General features: G+C 36.6%; 1 protein-coding gene across 4 annotated transcripts in view; it reads left to right on the plus strand.

Annotated features, from left to right (window-relative positions):
• The window catches only part of GTDC1 (glycosyltransferase like domain containing 1), a 427,341-nt gene that overhangs the window by 395,408 nt on the left and 9,552 nt on the right, over positions 1–22,381 (plus strand). The gene's annotated exons all lie outside the window — the stretch shown is intronic.

Consider the following 22,381-nt stretch of genomic DNA (forward strand, 5'->3'; position numbering starts at 1 on the left):
TTGCTATTGGGATGATTTTTGTTCTCTTTGGGCTCTGGTGTAACTACAGAATACTGGCCTGGAACCACTTCAGTTCTGAATATATGGTAGTGTGGTCAGGCTGCGTTCAGTCTGGGTTTCAGAGACACAATTACCATACCTGTAGAATATGACCTAACTGTTCCATGGCTCAGCTTCATAAACATTTGTTACACATCTGATTGGTAGATATTTATGAGTAGCTGCCTGATGGAACATTACTTTCTACGGTAAATAGTAACCGATTACAGGAAAACAATGAATTCTTTCTCTGGAGAAGGAGGGGCTCAAGGACTTACAGAGCTGTGAGAACCATGGGAATTATGGAAGAAAGTTCTCTGATTTTTATGGATAATATAATACAAGTGTTACTTATGTTGTATTTCAATAATCTGCTCCTTTGTAAAAAAAAAAAAAAACAAAACAAAAAAAACACCAAACTATGCATTTTCAGTGCATAGATAAAAGGTTTAATAGAATAATTCTCATGATCTCAAATTTATTCTCATTCACTTTCATTCACAGTGTAAATAGTTATAATTTGGGGAATGATTACTCTGCAATATTTATCATTTAAAAAAATGAATATCACCTGTGAGTAGAAAAGTGTACTTCCAAAACAGAGCCTTTAGAAATACAATATTGTACTGAAAGGAAATGTTCACTGGTGCATGATATGTGAGAATAAAAACTGCAGTCACTCTAAATGTCTATCAACGTGGGATTGCTAATAAGATATCAAACATCTATGGTAGCAGCACTGTCTTGGTTGTGTGCTTTACCCACTGCCAAGGAGTTACTCCCCATCCCACATGGCAACCATTTCAGGGAGGTAGTTAGTGTTAATATCACATTTTACACATTTAGAAAGTGGATTACAGAAAAAACAAGTAACTTGTCAAAAGCTCAGGGTTACTAATAGTGAAATTAGGATTCAAACCCAACCAAGCCATTTGGTTGCAAAGCCACGAACTTAACCCACTAATATTCATATATTTTATATGATACTCATCTAACCCACTACTATATGTGTATTCAAAGAATAAGATAGTTTCAGAGATCATGAAATGGGAACAATCTCTAAGAAATATTAAATTTAATTTGGTAAAAGTTATGCCCATATACATTAGAATATGGAGAGAAAAGTTTGAAGGACTAGTCACCAGGCTGTTTCTATAAAAAATGTCTGCAGTTGCACTTTTATTTTCTGCTGTACGTATTTTTTTAATATTTAGATATTTCACAAATATGTACAATAAAAACAATATAATTCCTTAAATTATCAACCTATAAGTAGGAGAATCAGTAAAAGTAATAAATTATTTTATCAACATATGCAACATTATTTTCAAGGTCTCAAATGCTGGCATTCAATTTGGCCTCTTTTAAAGAAAGCAGAAATAAATTATATCACGTAGAATTTTCATCCTGTGGATGTAACTGTTGCAGTCTGTGTTGGAGGAGAATGCTGTTCTGTGCTAAAGAAGGCTACAAGACCAAGACTTTTTTCCACTTCCAAGTTTTGCAAGTGACTTATAGCTATTGAATAAAGCCCTATTTTATCAGTAGAGTTATGCATATTTTTATTTCACATTTTTTATATCAGAACACAAATATTTACTTTCAAAGGATTCGCAGAACCTTTCTAACATAAAACAATTTCTACTTTTGCATTTATAAACTGCTTCCACGGGTGAACATTGCATCCAGCCAGGTTCCAAGGGGGAAAAAAATCTGTACATTTTATTCTGAAGTTACAAATGATATCTGATACACCACTGTGCTAAACACAGGGTTTGGGCTGGCTCTAGCTGTACTTCTTGCATTTCGGCATTGAGGAAAAAAAAAATTGGTCATGGGTAATGCTTTCAAAAATGTTAATCCCAATTTTTGCTTACGGATATCACATGATTTTAAAAGGCAATAAAGAACAATCTTGGTAATCAAGGGTGAGTCAAGGAAAATGTCTTCTCAGGGAGCCAGTTAGCCAAACAAAAACTTGACCCAACACCAAGCTCCTTTTCAGAATCACAGCTGCCACATCAACCAATGAGACCTGAAATGGAGGCAGCCAGGAAGTCAGGTGCCGAGGCTGGAGAGGCTGTTCCAGACCTATTGGCAGTTGGCCCTTCAGCTGCTGTACAGCCCCAGTATGGGCCCAGGGGGCGTGGATCTGGTTTTGGACCACAGGCGGAAAGTGACGTGAAGTACAACCAGTATTAGCGACAGCAACACTGTCAACTTAGTACTGATAATATATTCATTGGAAGTTGTACTGTTTTGCTCTGCGGGTTCTGTGGGGGAAGGGGTCCCAGGGAGAATGGACATAGCAACTGCAAAAAGCATAACCTACCCTCCGCTCATAGAAACGGGTGACAGAGGCTCAGGTTTCCTGTAACCCCTTGGTTCCTTCAGGTACCATGTCTTATTTACTAAGTAGGATCTTCAAAAAAAAAAAAATATGGAGAGAAGTGACTACAAGGTTTCAAAAAGAAGGTGTGGTTAAAAGGACATGGATACTCAGACTTTAAAAAGAAAATGGATTTTTGAAGTTGGCATGATTAACAGAGAGCTGTCATGTTGCTTTCCTTCAACAGAGAAAATCAAGTGACCCAAGACAGAAAATAAATGACCCTTGCTGTGATTAGCAACTCACTGTGTTTGTTTAGTGTCAGGAATGCTGCTCAGATTCAATAAAAATGTTTAGTCATAGATCACCTCCCCCAAACAAAAGCAAATAAACAAAGGATACATGTGTAAGGCAAGTCATCTTGCAACACCTTTGGAGCTAAGGACGGCTCAGCTTGCACAGAGCAGGCATTTCATAAACATTGAAAACCGAATATGATTTGCTGAGTCTGAGCTTGTCTTTGTAGCCTGTGTCCCTCCCCAGTTGTACAGTCTCCAGAGTCACATTTTTACACTCTCACTTTGGCACTGAGATCCTGTACAAAAACTTTATGAAAAATTTTCTTAATGATCAACACATTAGTCCACTGTTGTGAATGGCTCCTGGTAAGAGACCCTGAACATAGTACATTCTCAATAAATGCTTGTGAACTTTAATGAAAGCCACAAGGAATTTTGAGACATTTTGGGGAGTTTGGATGACATTACACATTCTTAATGGGCGATCTAGAAGGTACAGGACAAATGCAAAGGAAATACAATGAAAATATACTCACATGGACATAACTTTAAAACTTATCATAGACACATGCAAAAACAAGAGGCATTTGTAGAGGCCAGAGGTTAACTTTTCAGCATGGTTCTGATGGAGGAAATGGATAGGATTGATAACAGCTAACATTTATTAAACACTTACTAATGGCCAAGCACAATGTTAACTGCTTTAGCTGTATTGATTCTTTTATCTAATTCTCATTAAAACCTCAAAGTAGATGATATAACTGTTTTCATTTTATAGATATGAAAACTGGGGTTTAAACAAACTTCCCCAGGTTAGTAGGGGGACAAGCCAAACACTATAGCCTGAAAATCTGACTCATTGGCCCCACATAAGGACACATGCTATCATCTGAAAGCTTTTCTTATGTCCCTCCCACCACCACCACCACCACACCACCATGCATCTGTTGAAATTCTAATGCCCTATTAATAGTGTAAAGAGAGGGGGGGTCTTTGGTCATAATAGAGGAGGCTTCATGAATGGAATTAGTGTCCACATCAAAGAGATCCCAAGAGAGCTGCCTATCCCCTTCCACATGTGAGGTTGCAGCTGGAAGATGGCTATCTATGAACCAGGAAACACGACTTCACCACAACCTGCCCACCATGGCACACTGACCTTGGATATCCAGCCCCTGGAACTGTGAGAAATAAATTTCTGCTGTATATAAGTTACCCCATCTATGGTACTTTATTACAGCCTCCAAAACAAAGACAACATATGACACCATGGAAGAACGGTAATCTTACAGTCATAAGTCTTGGAGTTTTGGAAATTCATTTAAGAATTAAGAATTGAAATATTCCAAGCGTACCTCTAGAAACCCAGTTAACTTTTTGTCTCCTGAACAACCAGTGTTTGTACTGTTGAGTGTTGCCATCCTTACGCCCTTTTCTGTCCCTGATTATATTTCGCTGCTGTTTCTCATATTCAGTCTCTCCCTAGCTTGTCTTCTAACCACACAATCACAGCTGACTTTGCTCTGTAGTCTCAGCTCACTGCCTTCTTCCTGTGTGGATGCCTCCTGGCCTCTGAACCTCTCTCTTCGCTCTGTGCTTCCCTGCTGCCTCACATACACAAGCCTCTGAGACTGCTTTAGAGGTAGCTGGCATGTGGTTCTGCCCAAGGCAGGGAGCTCTGTGTCCAGGCTATTTCTCAGACCCAGGTCCTGGCAGGAGACAGGAGCCTTAAGGTAAAGGACTGATATCAAATTGAATTATGATGGCCAGGTGTGATAGTTAATGGTAATTGTCAACTTGGCTAGGCTGAGGAACCAAGATTTGGTCAAACACCAGATCAGGTGTTCCTGAGAAAATAAATTTTTTAGATGTGATGAATAGTTAACTTGGTAGACTTTGAGGTTACTCTCCATAATGTGGGTAGTCATCTAATCAGCTGAAAACCTTAAAAGACTGAGGTACCCCTAAGAAGAAATTTGGCCTCCAGGCTGTCTTACAACTCAAATGCAGTGTCAGCTTTTCCTCAGTCTCTAGCCTACTGCCTGCCCAGCAGATTTTGGACTTAATCAGCCCCCACAATCAGTTGCTTTCTGAGTAACCACTGACAAGTGACTGGATTTCCTTAAAACTCAGGGTCTAACTGGACAGGATATTGTGATAATTGTATATGATGGATTATATTGTAAAATTAAATGATAATTAAGTATAATTTTATGTACATAAATTGCCTGACATCTAGTAGATGCTGAATAAAACTTAGTTTTCCAATCCTTTCTCTAGCTAAAATTATACTAAGCCATTATACTTGTTTTTATTTCACTGGAAATGTTAGCTTTAGATATAAAGAAATTTTTCTTATGATTGACTGATATTTCATGTGCCAATTCAAAGCCATCTCATGTTTATTTATTTAAGGTATTCTTAGTCTTGCCACTCATTTCTCAGATCAACTAGTTTAGTTTCAATTCTTATCATCTCTCATTATATCAAATGCAATGTCTTTTCTTATCAGAGGTCACTATCTTTATGAACACACAACCCTGGTCTATTAGTCAGTGTTATCTGTAGAAACAGAACCAAGACAATGTGTATATAGACATAAAGAAAGAGAGATTTATTTAAAATTGTGTTTATGATTTCTATTTACCATGTTTTACTTTGGTTTTTTTTTTCTGTTCTTATTTAGATGAATTGCTTTTTCATTATCATTTTTTATTATTAAATAGGAGTTATAGGTTATATTTCTATTTTTCATTAGTGCACACAAGATTTTTTTAAAGATTTTTATTTTTTCTGTTTATACTTGATTTACAATGTTCTGTTAGTTTCTGCTCTATAGCAAACTGACCCAGTCATACATACATATATAAATTTTCTCTCACATTATCCTCCATCATGTTCCATCACAAGTGACTAGATCTAATTTTCAAAACATTACACTCTTCTACCATTAAAATACTATTTTACTTCCCTTTTTTATCTCCTAAACTAAGTCATTATACTTTATCTCAATATTTACTCAGAGTTACACTCATATTTACCAGTTTCACCATTTTTGTGCCTCTCCTTTCTTCTAATTCAATGTTCTTCCTACTGCTAGTACACCCTTTGTTGGTTCTTTCAGTAGGAAATCTGAGGATAGTAAACGTTATCAGTTTTTGTTTTTTAATTTAATAATTAATTAATTAATTAATTAATTTTATTTTTTGTCTTTTTAGGGCCACACCCACGGCATATGGAGGTTCCCAGGCTAGGGGTCTAATCAGAGCTGTAGCTGCCGGCCTACACCAGAGCCACCATTTTTACTTTTTTTAAATCCTGAATCTTTTCATCACATTCTTAAACTTTAATTATAATTGATGTGGGTATAAAATTCTAAGTTGACAGTTGTTTTTTCCTATAGCATTTTAATGATATTATTCAATTTCTTGATGACTCTTTTTATTGATGAAAACTCTGCTTTAGTCTAATTGCTGTTCTTTATATATTCTGAGTTTTCTTTCAAGTTGCCTTTAATAGTCATGGGTTTTTAACTTTATTATTATTTATTTTCACTATGATGTGTCCAGGTATGGATTTATTTTCATTTATTTCATGCCTCTATAACTCCTATTAGATATATGTTTGGCAAACTCATTCTTTATGTCCTTTAGCATTAAAAAAATTGCATTTGGTCTTCTTTCTACTAATTGGAGATAATTTTCTTAATTCAGGCATGAGTTCTTTAGCCACTGAATAGCTCATCCATTGAGGAGTTTCATTTTAATGAATGAATTTCTCATTTCTACAAATTTAATTTGGTTATTTTTCAAATTTGCCTTTCCTTTGTTTTTATTATGTTCTGTTCTTATAGTTAGCCCTTCTTTTCTCTTTCATTATTTTAAACATCCATATTTTTATTGTTCTTCAGATTACTAGATTAGGGTATTAAGAATACTAATCTCTCTGTATGTTGTGTCTCCTGAATCTCTTTTATGGAAAATTGTTTTCTTGTGGGGCTTCTCACTCCTGTATTGTGAAATTTTCTTCAGTTGTAGGATTCTTGGGCACCCCAGGCAGTGGCAGTGTCCCTAAATGAAGGTTTGGGGTTTCTTTTGCTCAGATTCATTTCCCTTTTTTCTACATTAGATTCTTTCTTTGAGATTTTCAAACAATATGAATACACACTCTGCACTTACATAATGTACATCTTTGGGAGTTTAATATTTGCTGAGGTTGTTTTCATTCTTTGTAACAAGCAAGGAAAAAAAATGTCCTTGTTACTTACCTAAAACAGAATCTCCCACAGTTACCATGCTGTTAGTCATGTACTTCCTACTCTGACCACAAAGCTCTTCTTTATTTCTGAAACAGAGAATTTTACTCTTTCTTTCAAGCTCAACTATGTTATAAAAATATATATGTATATATATGTTATAGTACAGCTAGCATTTCTACAAGTTAGCAGAGAAAGAGTTTCTTGTGTTACCTTAGCTTTCCATGTTTTGAGAAATAAGAATCTCATTATTACTATTATTAACTTGATTAAAACACTATTAATCAAAAGACTACTACCATTATTACTATTCTTGTGCATGGCACTGCCATGTAAGAACAAAAATCCTCAACTACTCTGGGTTGCAACTTTTTCATATTGTTTTTACATGACTGGTTTCCATGTTTTAGATTATGCTTATAGCATAGAGACACACACAAAAAAATTGTACATATTGACATCAGACAGACACTGTTTTAAATTAATTTAGGCAAAATAATATCAAAATTTTACAGATTTCTTGGATATTATTTTTTTCTCCATTCCTTTGAGATCACTATTTTAATTTTAACAACCTCCTCCCTTCTTTACCCGCATTATAGCTCAAAAAGGGGAAGATGGTAAAGAATCTTTGGGAAATAAAAAGAAAACATAGTAATAAATTGGAAGAAAGGAAGGGAAAAAAAGAGAGTAAATTTTCAAGAGTGAAGAAAGTAAGATGATGGTATCCCAATGAATAGGAGTTAAAAAAAAAAAAAGCTATGAGTCAGAGTTCCCATACTGGTTTATCAGGTTAAGAACCCAACTAGTATCCATGAGGATGCAGGTTTGATCACTAGCCTCATTCAGTGGGTTAAGGATCTGGTGTTGCCATGAGCTGTGGTGTAGTGAGCTGTAGTGTAGGTAGCAGAAGCAGCTGGGATTGGTGTTACTGTGGCTGTGGTGTAGGCTGACATCTACAGTTCCGATTCAACCCCTAGTATGGGAACTTCCATACACCATAGGTGCAGCCCCAAAAAGAAAAAGAAAAACAATGCTATGAGCTATAAGTCATAATGTATAGCACAGGGAACTCTACTCAATATCTTTAATAACATATAATGGAAGAGACTGTTAAAAAAGAATATATATGTATATACACACACATATATATGTACACATACATATACACACATATATATATCTGAATCACTTGACACCTGAGACTAACACAACATTGTAAATTAATGGTATTTCAATAAAAATATTTTTCAAAACCAAAAAAAAGACACCCAAAGGAAAGAGGAAAGGAGTGAGGGGTTTGGTGCTATAACAGAGAAAGCACACAGCATTGTGGGTGATGACGAGAAGGAAAAAACAATTCCCATTTGTGTCTACTGTGTGCTGGACAGAACACTAGGCATGTTTCCTCCCATTCAGCACATATGTAGAGTCGACAAATATGTGAACCATAAATGATTATTTTACTTGATACAACAATGGAGTCAGAAAAATTAAGTAGCTCACTTAAGATCTGAAGAGTTAGTAAAAACTTGAGTCAAAATTCATGCCAAAACCTGTGTTTTCACCAAAAACTGGGGTGGGATTGGAAGGATCTATATGGAAGAGAGGACAGATGCCCCAGCTTCTTTCTTCTTTTCTTTGCAAGCTAATTACATGTCTGATTAGCATAGGACAAAGCAAAATGCACAGAAGAGAAGCCTGACAAGAAGAAAATGGCCAGGAGAAAGGAAGATGATTCATTGATAAGCTCTTTGTCCTTTAGAAATGCAATAGGCCTCCTAGGAGGAGAGACTCATGTCTGTGGGGGCAGCTTGGGCTTGAAGAAAGTGTCACCCAGGGGTGAACGAGGACAGAAGAGCTGGAGTATTTTTAGACCTACCTACCTGAGCAAGCAACCAAAAAAAAAAAAAAAAAAAAAAAGCCATAAAACGTCTTCGATTCTTCCTCTTTTCATTCATTCGTACCACTGTACACCAGCCTGTCTAACATCGTCTTTAAAACCAGGCCATATTTGGAGCAGTGAACTAACCAACAGTGTTTCTTGAGCATCTAATCCATGGAATAGGATCCCATGTCATACTCGTTTAATACTCAATATCACTTAAATAGGGTTTGCTGCATCTTTCACCCAAAATAAAAACCTGCAAAATCCAAAACAGAATTATACAGAAACTTAAAGAATACTATTACAAATACAATATACAAATTCTATAACAAATACAATTTAATAAATACCATTTTCCCACTGATGACATTGAGTTTCACGTCGCTGGTAATGAAATGCAAGTCACATAAGACATATGATGAGGTAAACTCACCTTGTCATTCAAGTTCAAAAAATACAAATCTCTTCCTTTAAAAAACTTTTAAAAAATCCTTGCTAATTTTTTTTATCACCATTTACATCCAGTGATTTTTTTTTTCAGAGATGAAAATAAAGGTCATTTTTCATCCCTAACTACTAGTTTAGTGTTATTTCCAACCAACTCTTTAAATGATATACACATCATTTAAAATTGTCTGTTCTAGAGTGAGACAAGTTTGGAGTTTTCAATCAAAAATGAGGCTTGCTTTGGGCTCCTCTTAGGTTCCTGTAGAGCCTGCTAAACATTTCCGAGTGTGGGTGGACCTCCCTCTACAAATCTTAAATTGCCCAGGCTTTTGAACTCCCTTTCTTTTTGAAAGCTACCTAGGTTAAAAATTAAGCCCCTACAGGGAAGGGCACCTGTATTTGCTCGCCCTATTATGCAGCTATACTGAAATGCTTTACAGCTGTCTAAATTAGCATAATTAAATCCACATCAATTAAAAACCTCAATCACCTCTCTCCCCTTCACATGTAGATGGTGACATTTGTCTAAGGTGGGAATTAACAAAGGAACTTTTTTAACAGTTGAAGATCTGGCTCAAAAGGAGAGTAATAGGATTGGTCTATTGTTCTGGGTTCACCTAAAACTGGGAGCAGTGGTCAATGAGAGCTGTTTGGCCAAAGTTGTCTGCAGTTTGCATTTCAATGCTGCTGGCAACGGGGTTGGCCATTGCAGATGTGCATTTTACATCAGAACTCTCCTGCTACTGCTCTTTATCCTACAATAATGAGGGTAAACAAAGCTCCATTATGACTCTGGGGGTGGTGGTTGTTTTTAAACTGGGAAAGCCTAGTGACCTCAGGATAGTGACAAGCCTACACCGTGTGGTGCTGGCAAAGAAAATTCCTGGAGATGAAAACTGACGTGGGGTCCAGGGGTTAATTTCTGGAACAGACAAATTTGCATACAAATGAAAAATGATGGGATTTCCGTTCTCCTAAATTTTCAATGTCATCAGCATCAAACAGCAGCCTTGCTCCCTTGCCGTTTGAAGAATATTCATTACTTGAGAAGAAGGGGCACCTTGTTTGGTGTTCAACTCAATGCAGGTCAATGACTTAATTTGTGAAACTTCATCTGGAGGGTGAGTTTTCTGTGCATCTTTGTAATTCTTGCTTGAATGATATTTATTTTTATAATCCTAAACTTTTCTGTATAAACACTGAGTGGCCTGTGGGTTGACGACTTTGATCATTTATCTTTTCACCCTCATGAACTGTTTAACCACACTCAGCTGACCTTTCTTTTTTATAATGTTGTACAGGGTGACAATTGAGTTTATGTTAAGTCATTGGATTCAACAGAACATGGCAATACTCACTAATTTCTCCAGAGCACATGATATGTCTTCACTTTTATTCTGGTTCTTATTAGATAAATATAGTTATTTTTTTTTTCACATTTAAACACTATTTTTTTTGAGTAGCTTCGAGTTCTCAGCAAAATTGAAAGGACAGGCAGAGTTCCTGCTGCCATCCATGCAGTTTCCCTCATTATCAGCCTCCCCCATCAGAGTGGTCCAATTTGTTACAACTGATGAACCTACACCGACACATCATAATCACCCAAAGTCCATAGTTTCTTTCAGAGCTCACTCTTGGTGTTGTATATTCTGTGAGTTTGGACAAATGTATAACAACATTTATCATTATAGTATCATACATATAGAGTATCATATAGTTCCATTGCCCTCAAAATCCTCTGTCCTCTGCTCATTCATCCCTCTCTCCCCCTTAATTTCTGGCAAGCTCTGGTTTTTACTGTCTGCTATGGAATTTTGCCTTTTCCAGACACCTTAGCATTGGAATCATATAATATATAGCCTATCAGATTGGCTTTTTTCACTTGGTAATATGCACTGAAGTTGTCTTCATATCTTTTCATGGCTTGATAGCCTGTTTGTTTTTTGTTAGTTGTCTGGGTGTATCACAGCTGATTTATTTATACACTGAAGGACATCTTGGTTGCTTCCATTATATGCTTTTTTTGATGACATAATTCATATCTGCTCTTTTTTGAAGGCAAGTTGTTTGTTTATTTAGTAGGTGATTCTAAGAAACACTGGCATGAGATGGGTAAACTGAGACAAGGAAGGGATGGCAACCAGTACAGAATACATTAATGATATCTGCTTATTTTTATAGTGTTAGAAATAGGTAAGTATGCAGGAAGAAGAAAATAAAATTATTCAAAGTTTCAGTTTCCAGAGATCACTGCTAGTTGATATTTTAGTTTATATTCTTCCTCACCCCCTTCTTTTCACCCATATTCTAATACATTTAAACTGGAAGCTAGAGATGCTTTGGCCCATGGAAGCAGAGATGCTTTCCGCTGCCTATAGTAAAACCTTTAATTAGCTTAAGGAAAATACTGCTGGTGGCACCTTTTTTCTGTGTCAGAATCTCTCTCTTTTCTCCACAGTATCATTAATGATCCAGAAGACCCCCAATAACTTCTCAAAACCCCAAGGTCTTCCTTTTTCTAAAATATGGATCTCTTCAGAGACTGTTTCTAGACGTTGCTATAAATTAATGACTGTTAAAGTACATCAGAATCCTTATTTAACTTTTAGGGTGATATTGAAATATTTATATCTGTGTAAAGAACCAGAAAGTACTTTCCTCAGTTCCTCAGCCCTTCAGAACCACATGATGCCTCCAAGGACATGCCTTAACTACATGCCCTTCAGATTTGCCTGCAACTTCTGTGGGGAATAGTTCGTGATTCTTTTTATTGGGTCGTGGAATATTCTTCAACACTTTAATTCCCTCTCATGGGTGAGATGCCTTCTTGGCACTTTATCACTTTTTTTTTCCTCTCTCCATAAACTACTCATAAGAAGGAAAAGAATCTGGCAAAAACTTTAAAAATTTCATAAAAGGAAAAGTTTCAACTTTCAGGATCTGAGATGATTGAGAAATCCCTTAAAGAAACAGCATTAAGGCAGATAAATTGTTATGATACATAAACCATAAATGAAATATAATAATGTGCAAGGGAATAAAATATATCTGTTTTAACTTGGAACTTCACATTTGTATATAGTCTGGTCATATAGATCTCTGATACAATAACTACTTGTAAGTATGAGTTTATCGGAAATGCCTCTTTAAGGTTTTTTTTATTTTTTATTGTAATTATGGCTTGCCAAGGGGGAATTTTGAGACAATAAACAAAATATTTCAAAGTCCAGATGTCCTGTTTAGGCAAGGAGTTTTACGTTGATTTTAGTCTGTCTTCACCTAACCTAATAGAGCCAATATCATAAAGATATAATTAGAAAATTTGGTACAATATTTAGCCCTGGTCGCTGTGTGATGGAATTGTTTGACTGCTGAGTAACTGAAGCTTGTTTGCCTCCCAGTGAGTAGTGAAAGGCAAACTTCAAAGAAAATATTATATCTCCCAACTCCAGCCCCTGAGAGTCTTGGAAGTATAATACAGCAAGGCTTAAAACTCCCTGCTGTGGAAAGGGCAATTTGACACTGAAACTACTGTTAAATCACTATTGAAACACTGGTTTGCAAAAGAGTTCTTATTAGATAAATATAGTTAAAGCCTTAAAAGGCAGGAGCAAAATACACCCAAGTCATAGAGGAAAAAAAAAAATGGGGGAGAAAAATCTTTAAAGTTGGACAGTATGTGTTGACAAAATTTGGAGATTTTAAAACATGTATCTACACATTTATTTTATAAATTGTACATAAGACTGGCTCCTTTTCCAGTGCAAAATCAAATATTTAGATTTGCAAAAACCTATGGAAGCCAGATTTTAGACAAAAAGGGATTTTTTTGTCAGACTGTCAGTCTCTGAATTTCATCACAATCTGTTCAGCTGTTTTTGTTGCAGGCAGGCGTAAAACGTACTGGGTAATGTGTGTTTGTATTTATTATTAAAATAGAGATGCTAAATCCTGCTTTCTAAGTCTTCACAATCTTTAAGTCTGTGATGGTCACAGGGAAGCAGATTCATGAAGAGCAAATATGAAAGTCATACCTGGAGTGGGTAGGGGAGGGGTGTGTGGCAAATACCGATGCCCAGCGCCTTTTTGCAAAACAGGGTTTTGAGCCTTCAAAAAAATGACCCTAGCCTTTTGAACCTCGATAACTTTTTCTGAACCTATATGTACTGGGAAAGGAAGGAGGAAATGATTTGCTGGTGGCAGATCTAAATGTTATATTTAACTATCATGATTTCTTTATTCCACCCTCTACACTAATCCAAAAATAAGAACTTGAGTTGATAGTTTCAACATCATTTAATGTACATATATAATTGTATAGAAAGATTGTTTAAGAGAATATTAAAGCTATAACTTGAACCTCCCTTAGGTGGGACAATATAGTAAAGAGCAAGCAAACAAACAAATATCAAATCTTACAGAAGTGCGTGTTTAAGGAACTAACTCTTCCAGCTAGGGCTCTTTGATACAGTCACAACTGGAAGAAATGAAATTTGAGATATTTTCCTCATAAATAAATTTCTTTACAAAAGGAAGATAATACATTTGTTACTAATCATAGTCCACTAGGACAGAGTGACCATTTGAGGTTTATTTTCACATTTTAAAGAGGCAAAATGAAAAGTTTACCTTTAACTGAGTATATTAGTTTGCTAGGGCTGCCGTAACAAAATACCACGTACAGAGTGATTTAAACAGCAGAAATTTATTTACTCAGAGTTTGTTCTGGAGGCTGGAAGGCCAAGATCTAGGTCCATGTAGGGTTAGTTTCTGGTGAGACCTTTCTTCCCGTTTTATGGGTGGTGGTGTCTTGCTCTGTCCTAACAAGAACTCTCTTCTGCATGTGAACAGAGAATCTCCTTTTTCTCTTCCAGTTCTTATGAAGAATTGCCATTTGCCTGGTCAGTTTAAGATGAATGTAGTTTCTATCTTGACATTACTTTTTTCCCCATCAGGATCAAGATTCTGACTGGAATCTTCCTGAATCAAATATTATCATCACACAAATAACACAAGAACTTTAGGCTTCAACCTGTTTCCATCTTTGATATTGCTAAACACTGAGAGGTGTTTTTTTTTTTTTTTTTGTCTTTTGTCTAGGGCCACATCCAAGGCATATGGGAGTTCCCAGGCTAGGGGTCCAATGGGAGCTATAGCCACTGGCCTATGCCACAGCCACAGCAACGCGGGATCTGAGCTGTATCTGCTACCTACACCACCGCTCACAGCAATGCTGGATCCTTGACTCACTGAGTGACAGCAGTGATTGAACCCATGTCCTCATGGATACTAGTCAGGTTTGTTAACCACTGAGCCGCTACGGGAACTCTGAGAGGAGGTTTTTAAAAATGATTTAAATATTGTGATCAGACGCCACCTGCACTTTCCCCTCCCCTCTAAAAGACATCTTGGTGGACACCCTGTATCGTCTGGATTCCATTTGTCTGGCAAAACCACTGTGTAGCTCAGTGATAGCAACTAGCTTATTTTTAATGTTTCTACACTCATGAGTTTGTAGAGGCTGTTGGAGGAGACACGGTTGTGAAGGATTCACAGATGGAGTCCTTATTGGAATGATCCTTGTCTACCAAGGGCCAGAGAGTGGGGAATGAAGACATGCTTGTCCTGTAGCCCATCGCTGGCTTCTACTATGTTTCTGAGGATTACATTTCTGCATTTATCTGTCGACCTCACATAGGGTCCTGTTTTTGTTAAAAATAAGAAAACTGCCATCTGAGGCCACACTTCTGTCATAGTAACTCCTGTTAGATCATCAACAGTGTAGACTGTAATTTTGGAGCTGCATTCATTTAGGTCAGACTTGCCAGACTTACTTTGTCTGACTTGTCTCCAATTCCCAGTGAAGATGGCACTGTATATGATCTGGTATGCAAAGTCTAGAGTTCACAGACGTATTACCAGATTCTGTGCTTTTTATTGGAATCCCAAAGATGATGGTAAGTATTAGGAAGTGAGCATTAGCATATATTGTTGCTGGGCGTATATGTTGCTTTAAATGTTCTATAGCCCAATCCAGTAATATGTATCAAAATGTGAAATATAACTACACTTTGGCACAATGATTGTACTTTGGGGACTTTATCCTAAAAACACAAATGGTCATTTACATATAATGACATCAACTTTAGCCTTATTTTTAATAGCGATACTCATCTTTAAAGGAAGAGTTAAATAAGTCATGATATATTCATATAATGGAACACTATACAGACTTTGAATAATATAAGGTAGACTCACAATAGGAAAAGCTGTCCATGATAGAATGTAAAGTCAACAATGCAGGACGTAGAACAATATGCATAATTTTAATTTATCTAACGTGTAGTACATAGAGCAGTAACATTTAATATTTTAGCAGTGTTTTTACAAAGTCTTCTATGATATAAGATTATGCTAGAAGTATAAAACATGTTAAGAGAAGTTACATCTGTGGGATGGGCTGGAAGCACAGGGAAAGGTAAGATGGAGACAGTGCTACATTATATACTATGCATTTTTTCACTTTTTTAAATTAAGAAGTAGTTTTATCTGTACCTCATGTCTTTTTCTATAAAATAGTGATATAATAAAAGGTTAAACCCTATGAAATTGTTTTTTGTAAGTTGAAAATGGTGCAACATTAATGCTTTAAATGGATCACCTCCAGAATCTACCACATCGATTTTGGAGAGAATTAAATGAGCTAATACATGAAAAACACTTAGAAAGGTGCCTCTTCCACTGTAAGAGTGAAATAAATGTTAGCTCTTATTGCTCTTATTACCAATGCTTTACATTTCCAACATTCTTTCACATTCATTTTCTAATCTGGCTCTGGAAACCCTATTGGGCTAAGAAGGACAAGGAACATCACCCACAGGTTGGAAGGAGTTTTCTCCAGTGCTTTGCTCTGTTCACACATCACACCATTTGCTTCCCAAAACAATCCCAGGTGGTGTGTAGCACATGTAGTTAAGTCTGTTTGCATATTTAAATTAACTAATGAAATAAAAAGTAATTTGTACATGTTTGATGTTTTCCCCCAATACATAGAGATAAAATTGTGTTACCCTCACATGGATATTTTAATTGATGAGACACACAAAAGCAAAATTGGGAGCCCTTGAGTTTTAGAATGTGCCTCAATGGTCATGCCCTTCTTGAGAAATCCTGTGATTCCTGGGACAGGTGATACCGCTCTGTCCTCTAGGCTCCATAGCTCTTTGTTCATATCGCTATAGAGATGTTTTATAAACAATACCTGTAGTATTAGTATATTCTTCATTTATCTCTGATTTCTCCAAACCCAGCATAATCTCAGGCAAAAGGTGGCTGCCTAACAATTGGTTACAAAATAAACAAGGAACTAAGTGGAGGAATGAATTAATGATGATTCTGCCTGTTTTAGTCATTAGAAAATCGAAGCCTAGAGTAGAGAAGCAGATCACTCAGTTTCAAAAACCTGCTAGCTAGAGAAGCCAGGAGTCAGGCCCAGGTTGCACACAGCCATGTCCAGAATGCCATCACATGAGGCATAATGTTTCAGGCCCAAATGAAGCTGTAGGTGTGCTCAGCCTTGAATGTGCCTACCGGATGAAAAGCTACCCCAGATGGCAGATCCAATTTAATCAACATCACCTGTGAGCCAAACTGAACAGTAAATGTTAAGACAGGATCACTAATAATGGGGACCTGGAACCTAGCCAGAATTAAAACAATGATCTGCTTAACAATCCCTCTGGGCTGGATGCATGTGGAGAGCGGATAAATGCTGGATATCGAAACAGCTGTTCTATGGCAAACTGAAATGGGGCAATCATAGATAGCAAAGGGAGAAGAAACACTTGAAAGTTGTCTTAAAGTAGCGCTTTAAATAGTGTGTGACCTGGCCGTGGCCTTTAAGAAGCAACCACCACACACACAAAGCACCCTGGCATGTATCACTAGAAGAGGAGGCTGCTTTTGGTGAGCAAAGCCTATGGAATTATAAAAGGCAATGACAATTGGTAGCTATCAATCCCCAGTGAACATGGGCAGTAATAGTTTAAAAATCACCTTGGAATCTGAAGGTCAGTGCCCCAAGTGAAAATTTAACATGTCATCACCACTTGACTTTGCCTGCTAACTTCAACCATTTTCTATGAACTCCTTGTAGGCAATTGCATAAACTACCCTGTTTTGTATATTCCTCTATTGCTGAATTATTTTAAGATGGTAATCACAGGATGTCTTCTCAACATCATCAGAAATTTCCTTGGATCAGAGACCAAAGTTGATATTCAAATTATTTAACAAGGAGACACATGCATAAAGCAATCAGAATTCCACCTTGATGCCATGCTGGCCTGTACCAGTTATTGTCCTTATAGTCTTCAGGCTGATGACTCTGTATCAGGAAGTATAGTAGGACCGCATACACACTGTGTTCTCAGAGAAACTTCTTAATTTATTGACTCCCCAAGTTCATTTTTGTACTTGTCTGTCATTTGGAGAAATCCCATATCAGTGTGTAATTTATCATCCATATGATTGTATTAAAATAAGCATGCCAATTACAGACCTAGGACTAAAAAATAATCAGGCAGCCATGGAAGACATCAATTGTTAAAAAAATTCATGTACTCAACACTCATTAAAAAAATATAGACTCTGTAGTACTGTACTGATATTTGGGGATATAGAGAAACAAATAACTATGCTTAATTTCTGGGAGCATATAGGTCAGCAGAAAAACAGATCTTATCACTGCTACTGTCAACTAGACTATGGCCAAATGTTATAAAAATCAGTTCAGTGCAATCATTATAACAGGATCACTATGTGGTTGGTTAGTGTAGTTGAATTTCATGTATATAAACATTGGATCTTCCAAATTTCCTACTATCGGGATTTCTTTCACAGCTTCCCTGAGAGGAGGCTAGCAGCTTTGTTGAACTACTAACAGTACCAGGGAGAGAAGCCATTGTCTTGTAAGGGAAGCTACATGTTTCTAAGAGAATGAATTTTTCATATTTTAAAAAAGTACTTTGCAAAGATATACTGCCTTTGGGGATTTTCCACATGCCCTTCTCTTAAATTTTTCACCAAGAATTTAGGTAAACTGGATCTTGAGATCCAAGAGAATTAACTTGTAACCAGCATGTCTTCTGATTTTACCCTTAGATATAAGAGTTATCGAGCAGCACTTTCACTAAATCTCAAGAGCCAAATAATAGCACTTGATGAAAGGGAGTTTATAAAGTGGGAAAATGTCAAGGAAATAGGAAATTTTTATCCGTTTCCCCTTGTCCGTATGTAGTTGAGTCATTGGATCCCAAATGGTAGACTGTTAATCAACCAGTTCATTTACATTTTAAAAACTTTTATTGTTCCTTAGCCATCTTGATGTGGGCATTCTTTGGATAGCTACTAAATGCTGAACTCCAGCAGGACAGACAGAGGAAGACAGAGAAAATATCTAGTGCCCAAAATGATCTGGGAGCTTATAGTCAAATCTAGAGAGGCAGACATGGAAATAAGAGCAACACAAAGTACGAACACTTGTGAGAAAGCATGAACAGGAATCAAAGAGTGTCATAAAGAAAGGGATGGTCTCTCTTTCCTACGCCTACCAAGATAACCTGGTCCCAAAGAGAGGAGAAAATACTTAAACATATTGTTTCTTCTGTTAGACAGCAATCTCTGAGACACATCCTTGTATGTAGACCATTTAATTAGTATACTCTTCTCTGTAGCTTTCTGATGGCTATTGCGGGATTCATATTGATGGTTTAAATATGTTCCTGAAGAACTTCCCTTCTGGATTTCAGACAATGAATAAGGTCCCAATGGGTAAGCTATTGAAAAACACTTGAAGTAGCACAGTGAAACATCTTAAGTTTAGCTTTGGGGTAACTTTTGGTGTATTTATATCTCTGTTTATATCTACCTGTGGAGGGACACTTCATAATGTGCAGAAAATGCGAGTGAAGTGATGAGAGTAATCACTAATGCTTTCTGTGACCACCATGTTTCAGGTTATTTGTATTGAGCCTGGTCTTTGAGACATCCTCAAGGTGACCAAAATAATTCTATTGTCTCTGACATTGTTTGGTGTTGCTACCCATTAAACGCCAACTATAAGTCAGCTTTAGAAGAGCACTGCAGTATCACATTACAGAGAACAGATGTCAAAATAAAGATTCAGTAACTTGCACCAACTTAGATAAATAAAACAATCAGGTGTGTCTGTGATCACCAGAAGAGGAGGAGAAATTGTATTTTGTGCAGTTGAATGATACCAAGGACAGGCTCTTTCCTTGAGATGCCAGCAGAGGAATTTTGTTAGCAGTGTTCTGTGAACAAAACACTTAAGAGAATGTATGTATACAATAGTTGAAAAAAAAAGGGTTACTGACACAGATGCCAATTTGGTGGGGCATATGGAACATTTACACTTGCCTTTTTCTTTCTTTCTTGCTACAGCTGGTGCTGATTTAGTATGTGAAATTTTACTAGCAGGAGTGCTAATCAAGACCGAGATTCTGTAAGGATTTAGTCATTTATGTAGGGGAAACTATGGGTATCATTAAAAAGTAGAAGATCATCTTAGGAAAAGCATTATCGTTATCAACCTCATTTTTAAACTAAACAGACACAATGGTACGGTAAGTATCACTTTAGCAGCCGAAAAAGTCAGAATGTTTTCCAGATAATGTTCTAAGAGGATTGCACCCAGGGTTTAAAGTTGTGGTGGAGGCACGTTCAAGTTGGGTGCTGTCAGAATAAAGCGGGAGGGTGAGCCATTTAACAGTTCGTTGTTTCACTTTTCAGTGTCGTAGTTCAGCAAAGCTGCTCTTGGGAGCATTAGATTATTAAGGATTAAAACGTAATGCTAGAGAAGATGGATGCATTCTGCCGACATCATTTGGGGGGAGGGGGGGTGGGGAGGAGTGAGAGAGTTTCGATTTTCCCCTTAACATTTCTGAACACAAAGTTTTGCAATCTGAGGCCGTCTTTCACTGATCATGAAGGTGTTGAGAGAAAAATGAAATAAAATTGAAAAAAATCTTTCCCAAGTGGCGATGAAAGCATTGCCGGTACATTAAATATGTTGTCCAGGTGGCCTGGTGGAGTTGGAGACCTGCGCCGGCAGCTCCAAGACATCTGCTGCCTGAGGAAACTTGCAATGTGGCAAAGTGGTGTTTGTAGCTCCCTGTGGAAGGGTGCCAGCTGCCCAGGGCTTCGCTCCTGCTGATGAACCGGGAGTCTTGTTGGTGCTTCAGATGAAGCGGCACATCATTCCTGCTCTCCTCTTTGTGAGCATTTAAAGGACAGGGAGGTTGCGGTGAAAAACTAGGTAGATGTTGTTGGGTGCAGTGTTGGTGGGCTTTCTAATATTCCCAAGGGCTCTGTCCATCACTGTGACAACAAGCACCAGCCTGCCATTAAACTGTTTTTATTCTATTTTTGTATGTGATTTCTCTGACTCACTGCAAGTTATTTATTATTTTCATGATTCAGATCTTAAATGCCATCAGAAGAGATATTTGAAAAGCAAAGTTTGCTAAAACGCAAGCAACAAAATATTTCATTTTATTTTTACATATTTATTTTTTAAATTGTAGTTGATTTACAATGGTGTGTTAGTTTCAGGTGTACAGCACAGGGGTTCAGATACACACATACACACACACACACACACACACACACACACACATATGTATTTGTTTCCTCGATAGGTTATTACAAAATTTTGAGTGTAGTTCCCTGTGTTATGCATTAGGTCTTGTATTTTATACACAGTAGTGTGTATATGTTAAAGTAATGAATGGTTATGCATCTTTTAGATGATTGGACTAATTGTTTAGGATATTTTGACATAAAAATGACACCTTTAAAAGCAGCAATGAGATCCTGCTGTATAGCACTGGGAACTATATCTAGTCACTTACGATGGAGCATGATGGAGAATAATGTGAGAAAAAATGTATATATGTATGTGTGACTAGGTCATTTTGCTGTTCAGTAGAAAACTGACAGAACGCTGTAACAACTATAACTGAAAAAATGAATATCATTAAAAAATAATAAAAATTAAAAAAATAAAAGGAGCATACATATGAAAACTTGCGAATAACTAGTAGTAGCTAATTAAAATTCATTTATTGAGCATTACCAAAGGCCAACCACTACATTAAAAGCAAAAGACAAAGACTATATAACACAATATAGCCCTTGCTCAGAATCTATAATATTCAAAAATTAATTAGTAAATCCCAGTTATTTTATTTACTCAGGCTTTAATGTCATTTTTACCATAATCATGACCATCTGGGCTACCTGATTAAAACTAGAAAAGATGAAAACCCATCCTTAAATGCACGAAGAGAAAAGAATGAGTAGGTTTCTACTGAAGTGTCAAACTTTAAGATAACTAATAGTACAATTACTATTAGACAATTAATATTCCATCTACAATAATGCCTAAGAAATATAGTTTCATGAACGAAAAGGAAAAGACACCTAGTTAACAGGATGTCTGATTGCTTAAAAACACAAGAAAGTAACAAAATTATTTTTTAAAAAGGCAAAAATTAGACAGGTTAAAAATTTATGTTTAGTCATTTGTATACACCACACACACACCATTTAAGCTGCAGTAATTTCTAAGCACGATGTGGTCCTTTAAAAATTCTGTTAGGCTCTGTTGAAGGAAATAACTTTTATTTCTGAAACTGTACCTGATGAATAGTTTTTGAGAATTTCCTCATTGAGGTAATCATTTAAGTGGAAAACATTTGTGACAGGTCCTAGGAGGGAAAGCTCATTCTTTCCTTTTCCAACTCTCTTCGATTTGCCCTTAATCATTTATCATTGCTGTCATACTTATGAGTAATAAGGAAAAACAAAATGCCTTATTTGAAAAATAAACAGGTATTCACATTCTTTAAAATACATCAGGTTAGTCCACTGAAGCATAAATTAGGATGGTCTACAGACTGTTAACAGTGACAGCAAGCATATGGCAAATTTGAACTGTCTGCAGGTCAACTTTTATTTTTGCTTTCCAAATGTCTGTCAGTCAATGTTAGGATCTAAATACATGTGTTAATGGGTGGAATTCAACAAAATGAAATCAGTCA

The sequence above is a fragment of the Sus scrofa genome, chromosome 15, assembly GCF_054392235.1.
Source record: "Sus scrofa isolate SSC_HxYL_T2T_F1_AM1 chromosome 15, Sscrofa_HxYL_maternal_Yorkshire_Landrace_v2.0, whole genome shotgun sequence".
Classification (NCBI taxonomy): domain Eukaryota; kingdom Metazoa; phylum Chordata; class Mammalia; order Artiodactyla; family Suidae; genus Sus; species Sus scrofa.